The following is a 19,543-nucleotide window of genomic DNA, read 5'->3' as shown; positions in this document are numbered from 1 at the left end:
CCCCTCCCCACTGAGACCATTTGCAGAATTTGCTCTTTGCTAACAAGCTATTTTTGTTTCTTTTTGTGAAGCAAACCCGTGATCATGTGCAGATACTGTGTGAGAGCAAAGTCTTGCATCTATACCTTTTTTAATATCGAATTATTACCCTGCTTGTAAACACTCACTTAGACACAGAAGATAAGAGATTGAGAGTTTACCTCTGTTAGAATAAATAAGGACCTGATTTTCAGATTTTATATGGCTTTTTCATTTAAGCACTTTGCAATATTTGGTATTCAGACTTACCTTATGCAGGTGTGCAAGGAGTTCTTTGGGAGTGGCTCCCTTATTTACACTAAATACATTTAATTCAACCACTGTAAACCCTCCCACTTGCTGGCCAACAAGTTTCCTCATGGAGTTTTTATTTCAATGGGACTTTCAGTACATTTATCTCAAGCCATCTCTTTAAATACGGTGTACTTTTTAAATTAGCATTTTCTCGACAGACTCCTTATATTCGAGAGAACGGTTCGGAATGTTAGCGATCGATGACAGAAAGCCATCTAAATATATGCACATTCCCCTCCATTTCTGCACCAATTGGTAGATTTAAAAATACCCCTGATCTTGTAGATCATTTAGAATTAGGCAAGTATTTATGAATCATAAAAAAACAGGTTTGGAGAGCATTTACGAACAAAATATATTGCTGGAAAAAATTGTTCAAAAATTGTTCAAAAATTGTTCAAACCATGAAATATTGAAAGGTAAGAAAAGTGTACAATAGGGGTTGAACAAAAGTCCTATAAATAACCTATTCCTCACTAATCATGGAACTAATGACAACGGTCAAGTTGTTGTGATCCGTGTGCCAGGTTCCAGGTTTAAAAAGCTGCCACCACCATGCTTCACCGTAGGTATGGTGCCAGGTTTCCTCCAGACGTGACGCTTTGCATTCAGGCCAAAGAGTTCAATCTTGGTTTCATCAGATCAGAGAGTCTTGTTTCTCATGGTCTGAGAGTCCTTTAGGTGTCTCCAAGTGGGCTGTCATGTGCCTTTTACTGAAGAGTGGCTTTCGTCGGGCCACTCTACCATAAAGGCCTGATTGGTGTGCTGCAGAGATGGTTGTCCTTCTGGAAGGTCCTCCCATCTCCACACAGAGAAACTCTGGAGCTCTGTCAGAATGACCATCAGGTTCTTGGTCACCTCCCTGACCAAGGCCCTTCTCCCCCTATTGCTCAGTTTGGCCGGGCGGTCAGCTCTAGGAAGAGTCTCGGTGGTTCCAAACATTGTTCCATTTAAGAATGTTGGAGGCCACTGTGTTCTTGGGGACCTTCAATGGTGTAGACATTTTTTGGTACCCTTCCCCAGATCTGTGCCTCAACACAATCCTGTCCCGGAGCTCTACGGACAATTCCTTCGACCTCATGGCTTGGTTTTTGCTTTGACATGCACTGTCAACTCTGGGACCTTATATAGACAGGTGTGTGCCTTTGTCCAATCAATTGAATTTACCACAGGAGGACTCCAAGTTGTAGAAACATCTCAAGGATGATTAATGGAAACAGGATGCACCTGAACTCAATTTCAAGTCTCATAGCAAAGGGTCTGAATACTTATGTAAAGATATTTTTGTTTTTTATACATTTGCAAAAATATCTAACAACTTGCTTTTGCTTTGTCGTCATAGGGTATTGTGTGTAGATTGAGGGGAAAAAATTATTCCATCCATTTTAGAATAAGCCTGTAACGTAACAAAATGTGGAAAATGTCAAGGGGTCTGAATACTTTCTGAATGCACTGCAGGCTACATAGCTCAACTTACTGTACAGCATTAGACTAATATGATCCACTATTGCTAGCAACCCTCAGGAACAGCTACACGCACGTGACAGAGGAAAAAAAGGTAAACGGAATGTAATGTAAAGGAATGATGCCAAATGTACATATTCAAGGAAACAAACACTAAAGTGACAGTTATAAATGTTGGTGGAAATAACTGACGGTGGCTACCAATAGTGGCTAATACTTAACATGATACAAATTGTAATTAAAAAAACTGAGAAAAGCCCGGCCATATAATTAAAACATTCTAGAGCTCATAAATCAACTTGGTAGGTTCGGCGCTACAGAGGTTTATAGCTTGGGTCTCCAAATTTCAACCCGGCAAATTATGAGGACATACAATTAAAATTCTGAATAATGGCACAGATATTTATAGCTTTCTTCACTGTGGAAAAGGGGCCAAAATGCATATCATGTTAATAAGATTTTCAGTTTGCTTCCATTTGACTGGTTTCACATTCATCTCTAGCGATCATAAGGAAAAATTATCTAAAGCAATTGCTATTGGTAATTACAATCCCCTTCTCCAAACAGATTACTCATTTACCTAGCTCTTATCAATGTATACATTATAGTGCATGGAGAATGGTGTTATTTCTATCGGAAGTAGTAGGTTTTTCCACCTGGAACCGACTGGTGCTCGACCTTATTCTTGGTTTCCTCACATGCAAAGGTGGTGGAATTATGAGGGAGGGAAGTCGGGCAGAATACGGCGTATTTGTAGACATCTCTGCCACACCTCCATCTATGATCTCCAGCCCAAATGAATAGCTGGCTGTCAGGCGTATCCTCATGCTTAAATTCGAGGTCAGATGATTGCATAGAAAGGGCATGAATTCCCCCCTAAGTGAAGAAAAATAATGACTCCCACACACTATATACTTGCAAAACAAACATTTTATTGACAAACGCAACTTTTCGGTCAAGACATACAGAAAAGGAAGTGAATTTATGGGATCACATGAACAGTGTGTGTGAAATAGCTTGTCTGGACTTCCTCAACTCAAAGCCAAAGGGGTTCTCCCGGGGCGAATGGCATTGATCTACGCAGTCCGGTTCCTGTGTGTGTGTTGTGGTTCTTGACTGTGTGTGTGTGTTGTGGTTCTTGACTGTGTGTGTGTGTTGTGGCTCTTGACTGTGTGTGTGTTGTGACTCTTGACTGTGTGTGTGTTGTGACTCTTGACTGTGTGTGAGGGGGGTTTTGGCTATAGCGCAACGTTTCTTTTATGGCCTTTTACCCACGAGACTCGGCGTGTCGAACGGGATGGAGACCTCATGACTGCAGTCTGGGACGGCACGTCCCCTTCCTCTCCTCCCCCCTTACCCTCCTCATCTCCTTCTCTCCCCTTCCCTCCTTCTTCTCTCTTCTCTGTGTATCTCCTTTGTCTGATAAGAGGTTGGGCTCCACGCCCCATTCATGTCATGTGCTGCTCATCACCATTGCATGGCAACACACACAAGAACGTGTGTTTATGTCTCTGACTGGTAGTCTGTGTCTCGGGATGTATTTTGAATGTGAACTTCACATTTAGCATTTTGCTATCTGTGTGTGTGTGTTGTATCTAAGTGTTTTAGCATGTGGTAGCAGTGGACTAAAGAGCAGTCCTGTGAGTGTTGTTAGGTCCCTGTGAGTGGGTGTGTATGGTCTGGGTCACCGGCTTTTAGTACTGCAGGACCCCCACTCACCATTCATCTACACCCACGCCTTTCTCAATCCATCCTCTCTCCATCCATCTCTAGTCTCTATCCTCTATTCATCCATCTCTAGTCTCTATCCTCTATCCATACATCTCTAATCTCTATTCTCTATCCATCCATCTTCTCTCCATCCATCCTCTCCTGTGGACCAAGAAGCATTCCATCCGGTGATTTGTTGCATGAGATACTGTATTACATTGACACACACACATACATGCATGAACACATATGCACACACACATGACCACAACACCCGCACCACACTAAATACACACACACACACCTTCAGGGGATGTTCTCCTTGCTGTAGAACAACAGGACAATTGTATTGATTTAATTAGCAAAAGCTTCTGTTCTAAAGTAAAGCATTTCAATGATTGGACTATAGCAATATAGGGTTATGAAATCCAATATCAGTTCTGGCCTCATCACCCTGCTACAAGCTGTGTCCAAACATCTCGCCAATAATGGAGAGAGAGAGAGAGCATTGTTGACCTGTCAGGTCAAGGTCGGGCTGCTTCTGGATCAGCTGGATTGATCTGTGGACAAACATGTATGCTGGGCCCGTACACGCCTGTGATTGAGGGCTTTAGGAGTTTGTGTGTGTCATCTGTTAAGGATCATTCGTCTATGTGTGCGTCTGGTCCCTGGTGGGGGTTATTCATTGTGTGTGTGCCCTCTGGTACTGTGTGTGTGTGTGTGTGTGTGTGTGCCCTCTGGTACGGGGTGTGTGTGTGTGTGTGCCCTCTGGTATGGGTTGGGTGTGTGTGTGTGTGTGTGTGCCCTCTGGTATGGGGTGGGTGTGTGTGTGTTTGTGCCCTCTGGTATGAGGTGTGTGTGTGTGTGTGTGCCCTCTGGTACGATGTGAGTGTGTGCCCTCTGGTACGATGTGAGTGTGTGCCCTCTGTTACGAGGTTTGTGTGTGCCCTCTGTTACGAGGTTTGTGTGTGCCCTCTGTTACGAGGTTTGTGTGTGCCCTCTGGTACGAGGTGTGTGTTTGCATGCCCTCTGGTACGGGTTGTGTGTGTGTGTGTGTGTGTGTGTGTGTGTGTGTGTGTGTGTGTGTGTGTGTGTGTGTGTGTGTGTGCCCTCTGGTACGGGGTGTGTGTGTGCGCGTGCCCTCTGGTACGGGGTGTGTGCCCTCTGGTACTGTGTGTGTGTGTGTGTGCGCCCTCTGGTACGGGGTGTGTGTGTGTGCCCTCTGGTACGGGGGGTGTGCCCTCTGGTACTGTGTGTGTGTGTGTGTGTGTGTGCGCCCTCTGGTACGGGGTGTGTGTGTGTGCCCTCTGGTACGGGCTGTGGGTGTGAATGCACAGAGAGCTATTAGCTACACATCACATTTCCCCTGTATTTGATGTGTGGGCTTTAAATGTACTCTTTCTACATGGTCTGTCTTTAACAAGCCCAGTGGGAATGGGCTTTCTTAGACAGGGCTTAAGCTCCTGGTAGGAATATATCTTGCCTCAGCGTGTGTGTCTATGGTGTGTGTGGTTGCTAGTAGGGGGGGCATTCACCTCTGTGTGTGCGCCTGTCAGCGTGTGTGTGTGAGTAAGGAGCAACGGTCGTAACTCACAGTGACTGTAAGCAGAGGCCCTGGCAGGGTGGGACAGCTGTAGACCTGGCCTTAGCGGGGTTGCTGCGGTGCCGGTGGGCCCTTCTCCATGTCACACACAGACCACCAAGCCTCCCTCCAACTTGACACTGCTGCCTGCCAGAGACCTGCCACAGGCCCACAGCACAGACCAGCTCAGGTAGCACATAGTCAAAACATATGGAGAAATAACAGCCAGGCTGAGAGAGAGGGTGAGAATGAAGGAGAGGGGGGGGGGGTCAGAAGAGGAAAAGACAGGATTATACATGTAGGTAAAGAAAGAGAGAGGTGGGGTGATAGAAAGAGCAGGGTAGAGGGAAAGAAAGAGGGAAGGAGAAAGGTGAGAGTGAAAGAGAGCAGCGGAGATGGAAAGGTAGAGGGAGAGAGTTTGACCTATGACCCACAAGTTAAATATGTCCTCCCTCTTCAACCTGATCTCTTCAAGTTGTGTGGTCTTCATTTCCACCTGTCACTGGATGCTTCATGACCTTTAACCCAGCCTATACGGATAATATGTATACAGTGAGAATACATTCATTCAACGTTAATTCAACATTTTGGGATCGAGATTGTTAGAGTTGACTCAGTTGTGAAAGCGTAAGGAGGGGTAGTGTAAGGAGGATGTTGTTTTTACCTGACAACTGCAGCCGAAGTTTTGAATGTAGCAGAGACACATGCTACCTTAAGATGTTTACATTGGCGGCAGTTGGTGTTCTGGTTGTTTACTTGCTGTCAATGGCAATTCCCTATTTGGTGGAGGTTGAGAAACTCCGTGGAAGCCATCTGGTAAACCACTCTAAACAGGGCAGATGACATTGTTATGTCATTGTTCAAAAATACATACAGCACAGTCAGTTTCCCTGCCATATTCAAAATACTTTGTAGTCGACTGAGGATACAGTACATGAGCACCACACATCCAAACATCTCAATACATACTGGTTAAAATGATGTACTCCAACTTAGTAGGGAAGTAAACATAGTGACACTTTAGGAAGGGAAAGCAAGTGTCACTGTGTACATGGCCTTCAGAAAGTATTCACACCCCTTTTACTTTTTCCACATTTTCTTGTATTACAGCCTGAATTTAAAATGGATTAAATTTAGATTTTGTGTCACTGGCCTATACCCAATACCCCATAATATCAAAGTGTATGTTTTTCTAAATTTTTACAAATTAATTAAAAATGAAAAGCTTTAAATTCATCAACCTCTTTGTTATGGCAAGTCTAAATAAGTTCAGCAGTAAAAATATGCTTAACAAGTCACGTAATAAGTTGCATGGACTCACACTGTGTCCAATAATAGTGTTTAACAATGTTTTTGACTTTACTATCTCTGTACCCCACACATACAATTATCTGTAAGGTCCATCAGTCGAGCAGTGAATATCAAACACAGATTCAACCACACAGACCAGGGAGGTTTTCCAATGTCTCCCAAAGAAGGGCACCTATTGGTAGATGAAAATACATTTTAAAAAGCAGACATTGAATATGCCTTTGAGCATGGTGAAGTTATTAATTACTCTTTTGATGGTGTATCAATACACCCAGTCACTACATAAATACAGGCATCCTTCCTAACTCAGTTACCAGAGAGGAAGGAAACCTCTCAGGGATTTCACCATGAGGCCAAACAGTTACAGAGTTTAATAGCTGTGGTAGGAGAAAACTGAGGATGGATCAATACTGTAGTTACTCCACAATACTAACCTGAATGAGAGGGGAAAGAAGGAAGCCTGTACAGAATACAAATATTCCAAAACATGCATCCTGTTTGCAATAAGGCACTAAATCTATGGCAAGACTTAAATGGCTGACTAGAAATGATCGACCAACTTGAAAGCGCTTGAAGAATTGTGCAAATATTGTACAATCCAGGTGTGCAAAGTTCTTAGAGACTTACCCAGAAAAACTCACAGCTGTAGTTGATGCCAAAGGTGATTCTAACATTCATTTCATTTTCAAAAGATTTGCTAAAATGTCTAAAGACATGTTTTCACTTTGGAAGTATTTGGGGTATTGTGTGTAGATGGGTGTGAAGAAAATCTATTGAATCAATTTTGAATTCAGGCTGTAACACAACAACATGTGGAATAGGTTGGGGGGTATGAATACTTTCTGAAGGCACTGTGTATATTTACTGAGCTGAGCTCAAAGCAACCTGAACCTGGGAGGGAGGGAGTAAACACGGACACACACTTCCCGAGGGCAACACACTGCACGGTGATATATTGGAGTTGGGTGACAGATACTGAGAATGCCTGGGCCTAAATTCAGCCCTCCACTTCATCAAAAATATCCTTCCTCCCTGGCCAAGGTGAGGGATGTGTACACTTCTCTTGATGGCTGGGAGCATGGCAAACAGGCCATGCAGCGTGTCACGCTTAAATATCTCCCCGTCTGGCGATAGGTACATACACATATAGGAATACGTGTGCACACACATACACACATGCAGGTGCACGCCGAGGTACACACATAGAGACACACGAATAGAGGAGCATACATACAGGCGGGTGAAAACACACTACACACACACACACACACAAAATCATGGTGTGTGACCCACATACCAGGCAGCTGCATAGAAAAAGGGAGGAGAGCAGAGCAGAGAAAAGCACCACTTCACTCCAGCCCCTTGTGACTCTACTAGTGTAGTAAATCTCACCCAGCCACCCCATCCCATGTCCCACTCCACACCATAGTAAACTGCAGCCTGCATTGAGAGGAAAGTCCCGCCTTTATTTATTTGATCTACCCTTTTTTTAACCTGGCGAGTCCCACTGAGATGGTCATCTGGTTTACAAGGGAGTTGATTCTCTAAGCTCATGACTACCTAGTGCTCTGTACAGTATAACAGACCTATACAACAGTAGTCAGTCAGCCAATCAGATGGCTATTTAACACACATGACCGGCCTAGATGCAGTTTCTAATGGGAAATGTTGAGCTTTCACTTCACTTCTCTCCCACCCCTGCTGCTAATACTACTCTGTTCCCACCTCTAATTACTACGCCTTTTAAACAAACCAGAAATGAATCCATTTCATTCTCTTCGCCCAATTAAACCATCCATCCTCTTACTTACGCCCACCACAGGGTTACCTCTCTCTCTCTCTCTGAATGAGACTTGAGAGTAGTTTAAAGATTCTCACTACTCCGGTTGACTTCCTGTAAAACTAGCCCCACCGTGACTGTCTCATTATCTTAATGCTGGAGTCCTAGAGTATCCCACACAGCCGGGGCTCAGTCGAATCACATGGCCTTTAAACTGTCTGAACCTGAGGAGGGAGAGGAGAGGGAGAGGAAAAAGAGAGAGAAAAAGGAAGAGATGAAAAGAATAGAGAAAGTGTGGTGTGTTCATGCTATCCTCTCTGTTAACCAGAGGGCATTCGAGGCTACATCACTACTCTGTATACTAATTTTTTGCAGCCTCTGTTACTCGGCAGCCAATCCCCCCCTCAACACCTCAGCAGACACCCAGGATCGACGTGTGTGTGTGTGTGTGTGTGTGTGTGTGTGTGTGTGTGTGTGTGTGTGTGTGTGTGTGAATGTGTTTTCTGTGGGATATACAGTGTCTTCAGAAAGTATTCATATATACCCTTCCACATGTTGTGTTCCAGCCTGAATTCAAAATGCATTCAATAGATGTTCTTCTCACCCATCTACACACAATACCCCATAAGATAACGTGAAAACATGTTTGTAAATGTATTGAAAATGAAATACAGAAATATCTCATTTACATAAGTATTCACACCCCTGAGTCAATACATGTTAGAAAAATCTTTGGCAGCGATTACAGTGGTAAGTATTTCTGGGTAAGTCTCTAAGAGTTTTACACACCTGGATTGTACAATATTTGCACATTATTATTTAAAAAAATATTCAAGCTTTGTCAAGTTGGTTGTTGATCATTGCTAGAGAGACATTTTCAAGTCTTGATATAGATTCTCAAGCAGATTTAAGTTTAAAAAATTAACTAGGCCACTCAGGAACTTTCAATGTCATCTTGGTAAGCAACTCCAGTGTATATTTGGCCTTGTTTTAAGTTATTGTCCTGCTGAAAGGTGAATTTGTCTCCAAGTGTCTTTTGGAAAGCAGACTGAACCAGGTTTTCTACTAGGATTGTGCCTGTGCTTATCTCTATTCTGTTTATTTTTTATCCGAAAGAAACTCCCTAGTCCTTGCCGATGACAATCATATTCATGATGCAGACACCCACCATGCTTGAAAATATGAAGAGTGGTACTCCATGATGTGTTGTGCTGGATTATCCCAAAATATAACGCTTTGTATTCTGGACAAAATGTTAACATTTTTGCCACGTTTTGAAGTTTTACTTTAGTGCATTATTGCAAACAGGATGCATGTTTTGGAATATTTTTTTTCTGTACAGGCTTCCTTTTCACTCTTTTCATTCAGGTTAGTATTGTGGAGTAACTACAATGTTGTTGATCCATCCTCAGTTCTCCTATCATAGCCAACTCTGTAACTGTTTTAATGGCACCATTGGCCTCATGGTGAAATCCCTGAGCATTCTCCTTCCTCTCCAAAAACGGCATTATGAAGGACACCTGTGTCTTTGTAGTGATTGTGTGTATTGATACACCATCCAACGTGTAATTCATAATTTCACCACGCTCAAAGGGATATTCAATGTGCTATTTTTATTTGATGTATCTACCAATAGGTGCCCTTTGTGAGGCATTAGAAAACCTCCCTGGTTTCTGTGTTTGTAATTCACTGCTCGACTGAGGGACCTTACAGATAATTGTATGTGTGGGGTACAGAGATGAGGTAGTCATAAAAAAATACATGTTAAACAATTATTGCATACAGAGTGAGTCCATACAAATTATTATGTGACTTGTTAAGCACATTTTTACTCCTGAACTTATTTAAGCTTGCCTTAACAAAGAGGTTGAATACTTATTGACTCAAGACATTTCAGATTTTCATTTTTAATTCATTTGTAAAAAATTCCACTTTGACATTACTTACTTACTGACTTTGTCCCCATGGGGAAATGTTGTTGCAGTGTCATGTACACGTTTAAAGTGGCGTTTAAATACAAAACAAAATTGACAATACAACTTTCATAACAGTTACATACCAATAAAACATAATCAAGAATAAAAAAGACTAGCCTGCTGGCCTTACTGAGTCGATAGGAACATTAGCCCGAGCTATTTAGGAGGGATATCACACCTGGCACAAATTACTGTCTAGTTGTGTTTTTCCTGCTGAGGGGTGTCCTATACCTGCGCCCGAGGGGAGTAGTTCAAAGTCCGGGTACAGGGGGTGGCTTGGGTCTAAAATGATTTTGTGAGCCTTGCGGGGGCACTGACCAAAAAAGATCTCATCCAGACCTGTTTGTTTGGGGTATTGTGTGCAAGCCAGTGACACAACATCTGAATTTAATCCATTTTAAATTCAGGCTGTAACACAACAAAATGTGGAATAAGTCAAGGTGCGTGAATACTTTCTGAAAGCACTGTATCAAAGTATTTAGAGAAAATACCTTTATATGGTTATGCCCGACACTTTTCAAGCGTTTCTCAGCCTTTGACAGAGGCTAACCTGGTTTAAATTGATATCTCATAATTGAAAATCAATTATCTTATGTTACTTTAAAGGGCCTTTGTGTTAGCTTAGCTGGAAAGGGTTTCACTTGTTGGAACAGGTTATTTTTAGGGGAGTTCATGAACGAGGCAAAGTTGAGTTCAATTTACTGCACTACATAAATTTTCTTCTCTCTCGCTCTGGGAACGGAGACGAGTGTTTACTCCAATACAACTTCTTTATTAACTTTATATATCTAAAATGGCCGTGGCGGAGGCTGCTAAAGCTTAAGAAGACTGCAGTTGTGTGGTGTGTTACATCATAAATATCACCCTACTTCAGAAGAAATCTACAGCCATGTTCTAGAAATGGTAGCGTGCATTGATGCAACAGTTGGCTACTGACTAAAACCTATTTATTGAGAAGAAGATGAAGACATTGAAGAGGATGAAGCGGAATAATAAAAGACGAAGAAGGCAGGGACCACCTGGAATGATCTAAAGCAGGTGGTCACATCCCTTTTCTGAGTCGGATCAATTTCTGAGTCAAAATGCAAGCCGAGATCTACCGTTCAACCGTTTTTTTGTACATGATTTAAAAACGTAAGCCTAGGCAACATTAACCTATTCAAAACGGTGCTGTAGTAATGAGGTTTGTGCAGTAGGCTATAGGCCCAATATATTATCACTGCATATTGGCTTTGCTTCTCAGACCCTTTTTTACAATTATATTTCAACATTTAAGGTAGGCTATATGATCACACCGGTAACAGAGCAGGTGTATTATTGTGAGGCACAGGTGAATAAGCATACATTTCAATCATTGTTATTTTACTAGGCTGATGGAGCCTGCATCTGATGGTCAGTCTCAGCGGAGGGAGAGAGCAGCAGACTTAGGGTCCTCCTCTGACACTGTCCAAAAAGGGACACAGTCTTCAAATCAAATGTTATTTGTCACATGCGCCAAATGCAACGGTGAAATGCTCACAGTGAAATGCTTACAAGCCCTTAACCAACAATGCAGTTCAAGAAATAGAGTTAAGAAAATATTTACTAAATAAATGAAAGTTTAAAAAAGTAATAAAATCAAAAAGTAACAAGAAAATTGCATAACAATGAGGCTATATACAGGGGACACCGGTACCGAGTCAATGTGCGTGGGTACAGGTTAGTTGAGGTAATTTGTAAAGTGACTATGCATAGATAATAAACAGCGAGTAGCAGCAGTGTAAAAACAAAGGGGGAGTGGTGGTCAATGTATATAGTCCGGCTGGCCATTTGATTAATTGTTCAGCAGTCTTATGGCTTGGGGGTAGAAGCTGTTAAGGAGCCTTTTGGTCCTAGACTTGGCTTGCCGTGCAGTAGCAGAGAGAACAGTCTATGACTTGGGTGACTGGAGTCTTTGACAATTTTTGGGGCCTTTTTCTGACACCTCCTTAGTATATAGGTCCTGGATGGCAGGAAGCTTGGCCCCAGTGATGTACTGGTACACACTAGCCTCTGTAGCGCCTTTGCTGTAGCTTTCTTTTATGCCTGCTATGTTACTGCAGACAGTCCTCCGATTGGTAGGCCTATAGTGTACTTGATTTGCTCCCCCCGGGACAGCAGAGTTTGTACCTTCAAACATATGAAATGGTTAAAAATGGGAACACATTGCATACCTGGCGCGCAGGGCAGCTGAATCGGGTGCACCTACCAACAACAGCGTGAGACAAAAAAGAAAAAATAGGAACGCAAGGCTTATTATTTTTATTTTTTTTTACAGAAATATTTGGCGATCGACTAGGAATGCCTTGGAGATCGACCTGTTGATGACCACTGATCTAAAGAAAGCGTTCCAAAACAGGGTTTCAATGTAGAAGTAAAGCCCCTTTACTCCCCTGCAAACTCAAAGGGAAGTCAAGGAAGTCAAAAGATCCTACTGGCAGTGTTGGAGTGTGAAACGGACAGGCGGTCGGAGGATCGATGCCAGTGTCAACTCTAGACGTCACATGACCAAAAAAACATCCCCAGTGTGTGACGCCTCAGATCCCGCAGAGCTATGTGCACAGGAACTGGCCAAGACAAAGACTTGTGGAATAACAAAAAGCAAAATGGGCAGCGAACGATGCTGTCCACAAAAGAAAAAGACATTTAGGTGTCATGAAAAAAAACACTTGCCCTCTTTGCTTACACATGGGCAGAACTGTTGGTTTTGGAGTTATATGGATGGCCAGGCCAAAGGCCAGCGGCTATGGATGGCCAGGCCAAGGGTTTCCATGTCCTGGAATGAGAGAGTGGCTCCAAGAATAAGAAGGCACATCACTAGCTGCGGGGCAAGCGTCTTCTGAGGTCTGCCTTGTCACATTGTGATCCACAGACCTCAATCTATTGTCAACATAAAACAGCTCTTTGTTCGGCCCTGTAGAACAGTTGCGCTACACACACATTTTCCCCCTGAAACGGACTATAAATGGACTTTGCTTCTCCTTCAAGACGAAGGGGGTTTGCCAACATAAAGACCGAAGAGGAACAATCATGTTTTCTCTGTGATTTCGAGCCCTATTGACAGTTTTGAGAGGGGCGGAAGACCTTTCTAATGTAATGTAAGAGGGGTTTTGAGGAAGATGGATTTCCGGTCATGTCGTCCTATCAACTGAGCCAGGATGGACAAGGAGGACTAGACCGTGGGTCTTCAAACTGTAGCTTCATGCTGTGCTGTTGAGGCCGACTGAGAAATCCCAAAGATACTTCAGAAACCATGAAAATCTCATTAAGTTCACCAGCCCCCCTCACCAGTCCTTGAAGACTGCAGGAGGCCATTTGAGGTAGCAAGGTTGTCTCCCCTTAGTCTTTTCCAACTTGCTGTGCAGAGATTTGAACGGTTGAGCATCTGTGCCTTATTCTGCAAAGTCCGTTTTAGCGTAAAAGCTATTAGTTACTGAATGACAGCGATTTTGTGCATTCTTGCCAATACAGACCCCCGACAACATTTAATTTACTGTGAACGCCTCATTCAACGGCCACAACCATATCTAAAGCATCAAGCATCATCAGACGCATGCCAGTCACCCAACAGAGTGCTGTGTACATTGCACAATGCACGTCGGGGGCCTCCTGGTTTTGCAATGCAAACTAAGAGAGCCGGCGAGGTTTGCTAACATGCATCGTTGACCCCAAATTGCCAGATAATAACTACAAATCTGTCAGCACCTCCCCCATGGCTGGTTGGCGAGGACACAGAGGGTGGAGAAGTATCTAAACGGTCTTCCATAATATTTGTGCTGAATGAGGCAGTTCTCTCTGAAACTGGACCACGTTGGGCTTTGAGGTCCTATATTCACAGAATGGAAACACACAAGCACTAAAGTTAGCACTGAATATGAATATGAGGTATGCATATATGCAATCAAACTCACCATGACAAACACTGGAAACGGTTGGCCCGCCCATTAGCCTGCAAAGGATTCATTTCATGCTTTGTCGGCAACTCAGCGCACAAGCCTCCAGGCCAACAAGCAACTTGACATTCCCGTCCATATGAAAGAAACCAAACAGTGAGTTAAGGAGCCGCCAGAAGTGCAGCATTAGTGTACACAGCCATAAGTCAAGAGATCTAACCAAGATAAAAATGGACAGGAGTCCTGATTAAAAAGGCAGGGAAAGCCTGGGACAAGTGTTTACCTGACCTTTCAACTCCTCCTCCTCCTCAACTCAGGCTCATTGTGCAACATTGGGCTCTGTGTCTTGGATGTTTACAATGGTGATATATAGAGGCGGATTAAATTGTTCCCTGCTGTTAAAATACCTTGGATTTGTTGATGCTGGTGGGTGGACTCTTTAGTGAATGCTCCAATTAAACACAATCAGGCTATTTCAGAATTATGGGAATTTACCAAGGCAGACCGTATTATAAACACTAACCAGGTGATTTGGGAGTGAGACCTTTAATGATTAGTAATTACTGGAGGAAATTACCATTATGGAGATGCAACACATGGTTAAGCCATGGCTAAGTCGTTCTGTTTACTCTGGGTTGTCCCTATCATAAAGTGTCTCAGAGTAGGAGTGCAGATCTAGGTTCCGTTTTTTGCCTTTTAGATCATAATGAATATGATTGTATGGACGGGGGGACCTGATCCTAGATCAGCACTGCTACTCTGAGACGCGTTGTGAATACGGGCCCAGACTCTCAGTAGCTGGTTGGCTGAAATCAGGTTGGAAGAGTTTATTTATAAAGGGGGATACAGCAGAGGGTGAAGGTGTGCTCCACTTTCTCGCCCGGCCTCTCTGCCTTTGTGTCGGAGTGTTTTGCAGGATTTGAGTGGCTCTTCAAGTGTTTGAGCTTCATCAGTTAGGCCAATACACTTTAATCGTGGCACCCATAGTCAGTGAAATCTAGGCCCATGCCGCCGCTGAAGGGAGCCTGGGCTCGTCCCATGGGTGTGGCCTTCTCTCCTGTTGAGTCATGCATCACACAACATCAACCCCCCTTCATGAAGACACACACACACACCATAATCTCCCTCCACACTCACATCACACAATACATGCACACACTGCACACAATACACACACCAGCCCCCACCTGTGTGGGGCCGGCCACTGTTGGCCATTATCAACACCTGATTCACCACTCACAGCTCGGCGTCTTTAGGCCTGATGACTCACACTAGAGGGGGCGCATAGAGAGTCCGTATCGCATGTCATACAGGTAGTTCTCTCACCACTTATATTCTCTTTCTGGAAATGTTTGTCATCATCACTCAATGAAGCTTGGTCATTCGAAAGGATTTCTCCAATGACAGAGCTGGAGGAGGAGCATCATCACTCAAGAAAGAAACAGGAAGAACTGGACAATAAACGGCCCAACTCACCTCCCCCTCCCATCTAGATAATCATCGGAGACACTTCCCAAATCTTCAAGACTTTTGTAATGGAATATTTTGACAGCATGCAATGCTTAATTACTTTGCTGGAGTTGCAGAGCTTCCAACCTGCACCGACTTGCTGTAATAGAAAGACGTAATTCATTCAATAAGAAGGGGGGCATGACTTTGTTTCAAAGTGCGAGTACAAGAGTATACTGCTCTGTTCTGTTCCTCTTCAATGGAAACCAATGGCCCTTAGCCGTCTTACCACTGCCATTACCACTGTGTCTAAGGACAGACTACAGAGCCTCAGAGCCTAGTAGAAGCACAGTGTCTGTCCTGTGATAGCTGTATGAGATTCCACATGCTCTGAGTAATTCCTCCCTCCCTCCCCCTCCTCCCTCACTCCTTGTGCGGTGCGTGGCCCTGAGTCATCAGCCCAGCCAGGCCCCCACACTTTCCTTCCCAGCCCCTCTCTGGCTATGGCGAGGAGGACGGCGGATTCACCGACCAACCGAAGGATCACGATCCTCCCAGAGTGAACTCACTGAATAGCCTCCGAAGGCGATGACTCACCCCCACTAAGGAGCACTCCTCTCTGTCTCCTCCAGCCAGCCTCCACCTCTCAGACAGTTCTCCAACCCCACCACACCCCACCCCAACCCGGATCAGATCAGAATCCTTCGCCCTTCTCTCTGTCTGGCCTTTGGCGCAAAGTCAAGAAACTGAGGGACATGTAGCTCACTTGTCTGCATGTTAAACAATGGAGACTGGGGAGATAATGACATCCTAAGGCCAACCTGCAGGGTACATAGCTATCCTTATCAATCAAATTCAACCACATTTATTTATAAAGCTCTTCTTACATCAGCTGGTGTCACAAAGTGCTATACAGAAACCCAGCCTAAAACCCCAAACAGCAAGCAATGCAGGTGTAGAAGCACGGTGACTAGGAAAAACTCCCTAGAAAGGCCGAAACCTAGGAAGAAACCTCGAGAGTAACCAGGCTATGAGGGGTGGCCAGTCCTCTTCTGGCTGTGCCGGGATTATAACAGAACATGGCCAAGATGTTAAAATGTTCATAGATGAACAGCAGGGTCAAATAATAATCACAGTGGTTGTAGAGGGTGCAACAGGTCAGCACCTCAGGAGTAAATGTCAGTTGGCTTTTCATAGCCAATCATTGAGTATCTCTACTGCACCTGCTGTCTCTAGAGAGTTGAAAACAGCAGGTCAGGGTTCCATAGGCGCATAGCTATCATTAGTGAGGATGAAGATGTCTATAGTTCTGTCTGGGCAAAGTGTGCTCTGATCTTTAATCATCCCACTCATCCAAAGGGGTTCTTAAACTTTTTCAGCCTGGGACCCAAATGAGAAATTCTATGTTTTCCTGCGACCCAAGTTTTGGAAAATATGCAACTCTACGTAAATTTTGGTACATTTCATTGCCCTTATGCCTAAAAACAAAGGCAATATAAACAAAAACAAATAACAATGAAATTAAATATCTATTTATGTTTATTTTTCCCCCATTAAAAACACTCTTACAGCAACAGTTCCAACCTAGACAGATATGTATCGTGATGTAGCGCCTTGAACGAGCCGTGCACTTCGGATAAGAACGTCTGAGGCCAGAGTTGCATCTAACTAGATTTGTTTGACTAATTCATTGAAAAGTTAGGAAAGCACCCTGACGACGGCCGTAATGTCGAAATACGTCAGTTGGGAATAACAAATAAGCATTTTTTATTCAATTTTCAATGCCCTCCAATATGCTTCAAGACTGTCTGAACATCTTTCAGGGACTTGACAATGTGACCAATGGATTTCATAGAGCTTGTAATATGTCCGTAAGAGTGTGTCGCCCATAACATAGAAACTTGCTCTTATAGAAGATTCTGTTGACCATTGCAAGAGCAATAAGGATTTTTAGGGGCATTATGACTGAGTTAATAAAACACAGCTGCCCCTAAAAGTCCCTCACTTTTCTTGCTGCCTTTTTCTCGCTCTCCCTCCCTCTCTCTCTTTCTCCATATCTCTTATGTCTGTTCCAACTTTTTTGAGATTGAACCGTAGCGTTTACTGGCTGAGGAGTGGGTTCACAGCTTGGATTAGTTGGGTACCATCAGAAGCGTGGCTGGATCATTCGGAACAACAGACAGAGGCGAAAGAAGAACCAACCAGCCTGTCGATAGGCCAACACATTAGACTTTGAGTTTAAATGGATGGGGCTAGAGGGTTGCATATTTCACAGAAAGCAATTTATGAATTGTATATTTATAATGGCTGACCTTTATTGGGATTAGCGCGGGCATTTTAAAGGGGGTTGAATGAGTTCAGAGCTTCAGTCTTTCTCAGAAGGGTCCCTAGTCTAGTTCATTAGCTCTTCAGCTTTACTGTAGCAGACAAGGTAAACACAACCTAGGCCAGTTGAATTAGAGGACTTTGCCGTATTCACAATTACTACGTAATGACAATATATTACATATGTTATGGCTTTCGAATTGCTGTGTTTCAGTTGGAAACCTGACGAACGAATCCAATGACCTGACATACCTTGAACAACCATTCCCTGGCATATGCTCGCACATGTAGTGTAGGCCCAGGCCTAGTTACAGCTGCAGCCTGTGTTAGAGACTGATATGGTCTAGTTAAAGTGATTACAAAGACTATTGCAAGTCGCGAGATGAGTCTGACTGGACCTGGAATAATGTAAAATGCCATTGAGAAAGGCTTGGCAGGCAGCGAGCACTGTTTATATCCCAACTTAAATCAGCACTCTTGGTGGATATCCCAGATGTCTAGCATAGCCATGGTGCTTATTCAATCCAGGCCCGTGTTACCAGCCTCCCAAGCCTTCCTACTTAGGCACTCTACACTCTCACACTTATACTGGCTGTTTTCCTGGTTGGTATTGAGGAGGAGTTGTGTCATGCAATGTTTTTGGTTTAGTTTTTGTAGTGAGTCATTTCATCTTTATGGCGGTAGGATGTAAATCAGCATAGGCCTACATATATCTTAAAATGAACCCTGAAACAGAGCAATAGGAAAGTTAATGATAACGTCTCACTTAGTTTGAGGGTGTAACCTATTTGATTCCGTTTTTAAACTTGAAACTCAGTTCACCCGTGAGGTGAATTTTCATGATGATCTATCATTTCTCCAGTTAGAAGATAATGTTTCACAAATGCTAATCTTCAAGGTTTATTGTCTTTTGTCCTCATACTGATGACAACAAACGAATTAAGTGTTAAAAATAAGTACGCTGATGTGTAAAATAGTTCAACAGAGCTGACAACTGACAGCCGCAGCTTTGTCACAACTGTAGCTTACAATGGCAGGCTTCTATAAACAAAGTCTGTTTTAAAGGAGAGAGAAGAACGCCGCCTACTTCAACTGTAAAAAAACAGCACCGTAAAGAAATGTATTGATGTTAGTCAGATGGTGAGATAGTAGGCCTAAATAGTAGAGAGTACTATGGCAATGATCATTCTACTTAGATATATAATAATTAGATAGTATTGGATCCATCTTTAAATAAAACACATGCTTCAGCATATGTCTTACCTAGGTGTCATTTGAGCATGTAGATGTCACCATCAGCATTGCTAATATTAATTACGTAAAGCATTTAGGGAATAGATGCTAAATTCACTAGTGGGGTATGTAGACTATGGCATTTGGCTGGTGAAAATATGTCTGAGACTAATTTGGTAACTGACTTCACTGCTACTTTTATGACTAACACACTTTAAAGCGTCTTAGATGGACTTTTCTCCCCCTCAGTTGAATTCAACTTTTGTCTTAGACTTACAAAGTATTCTCAAGTAGACTGTTTAGAGATGTCATAAAAGTTATTGCATCTTTGCATGAAGACGTTTTTTTCTATGGGCCATTTTAAGACTATTTCCAAGATGTATGTCTGATAAATGTTGAGAAGAACACATGTAGGCCTGTCATAGAGATTTAAGCCCACATGTCACATGTAGAAAACATATGGACTTGA

General features: G+C 43.2%; 1 long non-coding RNA gene across 1 annotated transcript; it reads right to left on the bottom strand.

The window, feature by feature from the left end:
• Positions 1-2,709: 2,709 nt before the first annotated feature.
• On the bottom strand, positions 2,710-16,105 carry LOC129836874 (uncharacterized). Its single transcript, XR_008756673.1, has 2 exons — positions 14,086-16,105; positions 2,710-12,304 (listed from the first exon to the last, which is right to left on the bottom strand). It is a non-coding gene; the product is annotated as an uncharacterized LOC129836874 (long non-coding RNA).
• Positions 16,106-19,543: the final 3,438 nt, after the last annotated feature.

The sequence above is a fragment of the Salvelinus fontinalis genome, chromosome 3 (genome assembly GCF_029448725.1).
Source record: "Salvelinus fontinalis isolate EN_2023a chromosome 3, ASM2944872v1, whole genome shotgun sequence".
NCBI classification, from domain to species: Eukaryota; Metazoa; Chordata; class Actinopteri; order Salmoniformes; family Salmonidae; genus Salvelinus; species Salvelinus fontinalis.
The sequence above is the reverse complement of the archived record's forward strand: the minus strand, read 5'-3'. Positions and strand labels throughout refer to the sequence as shown.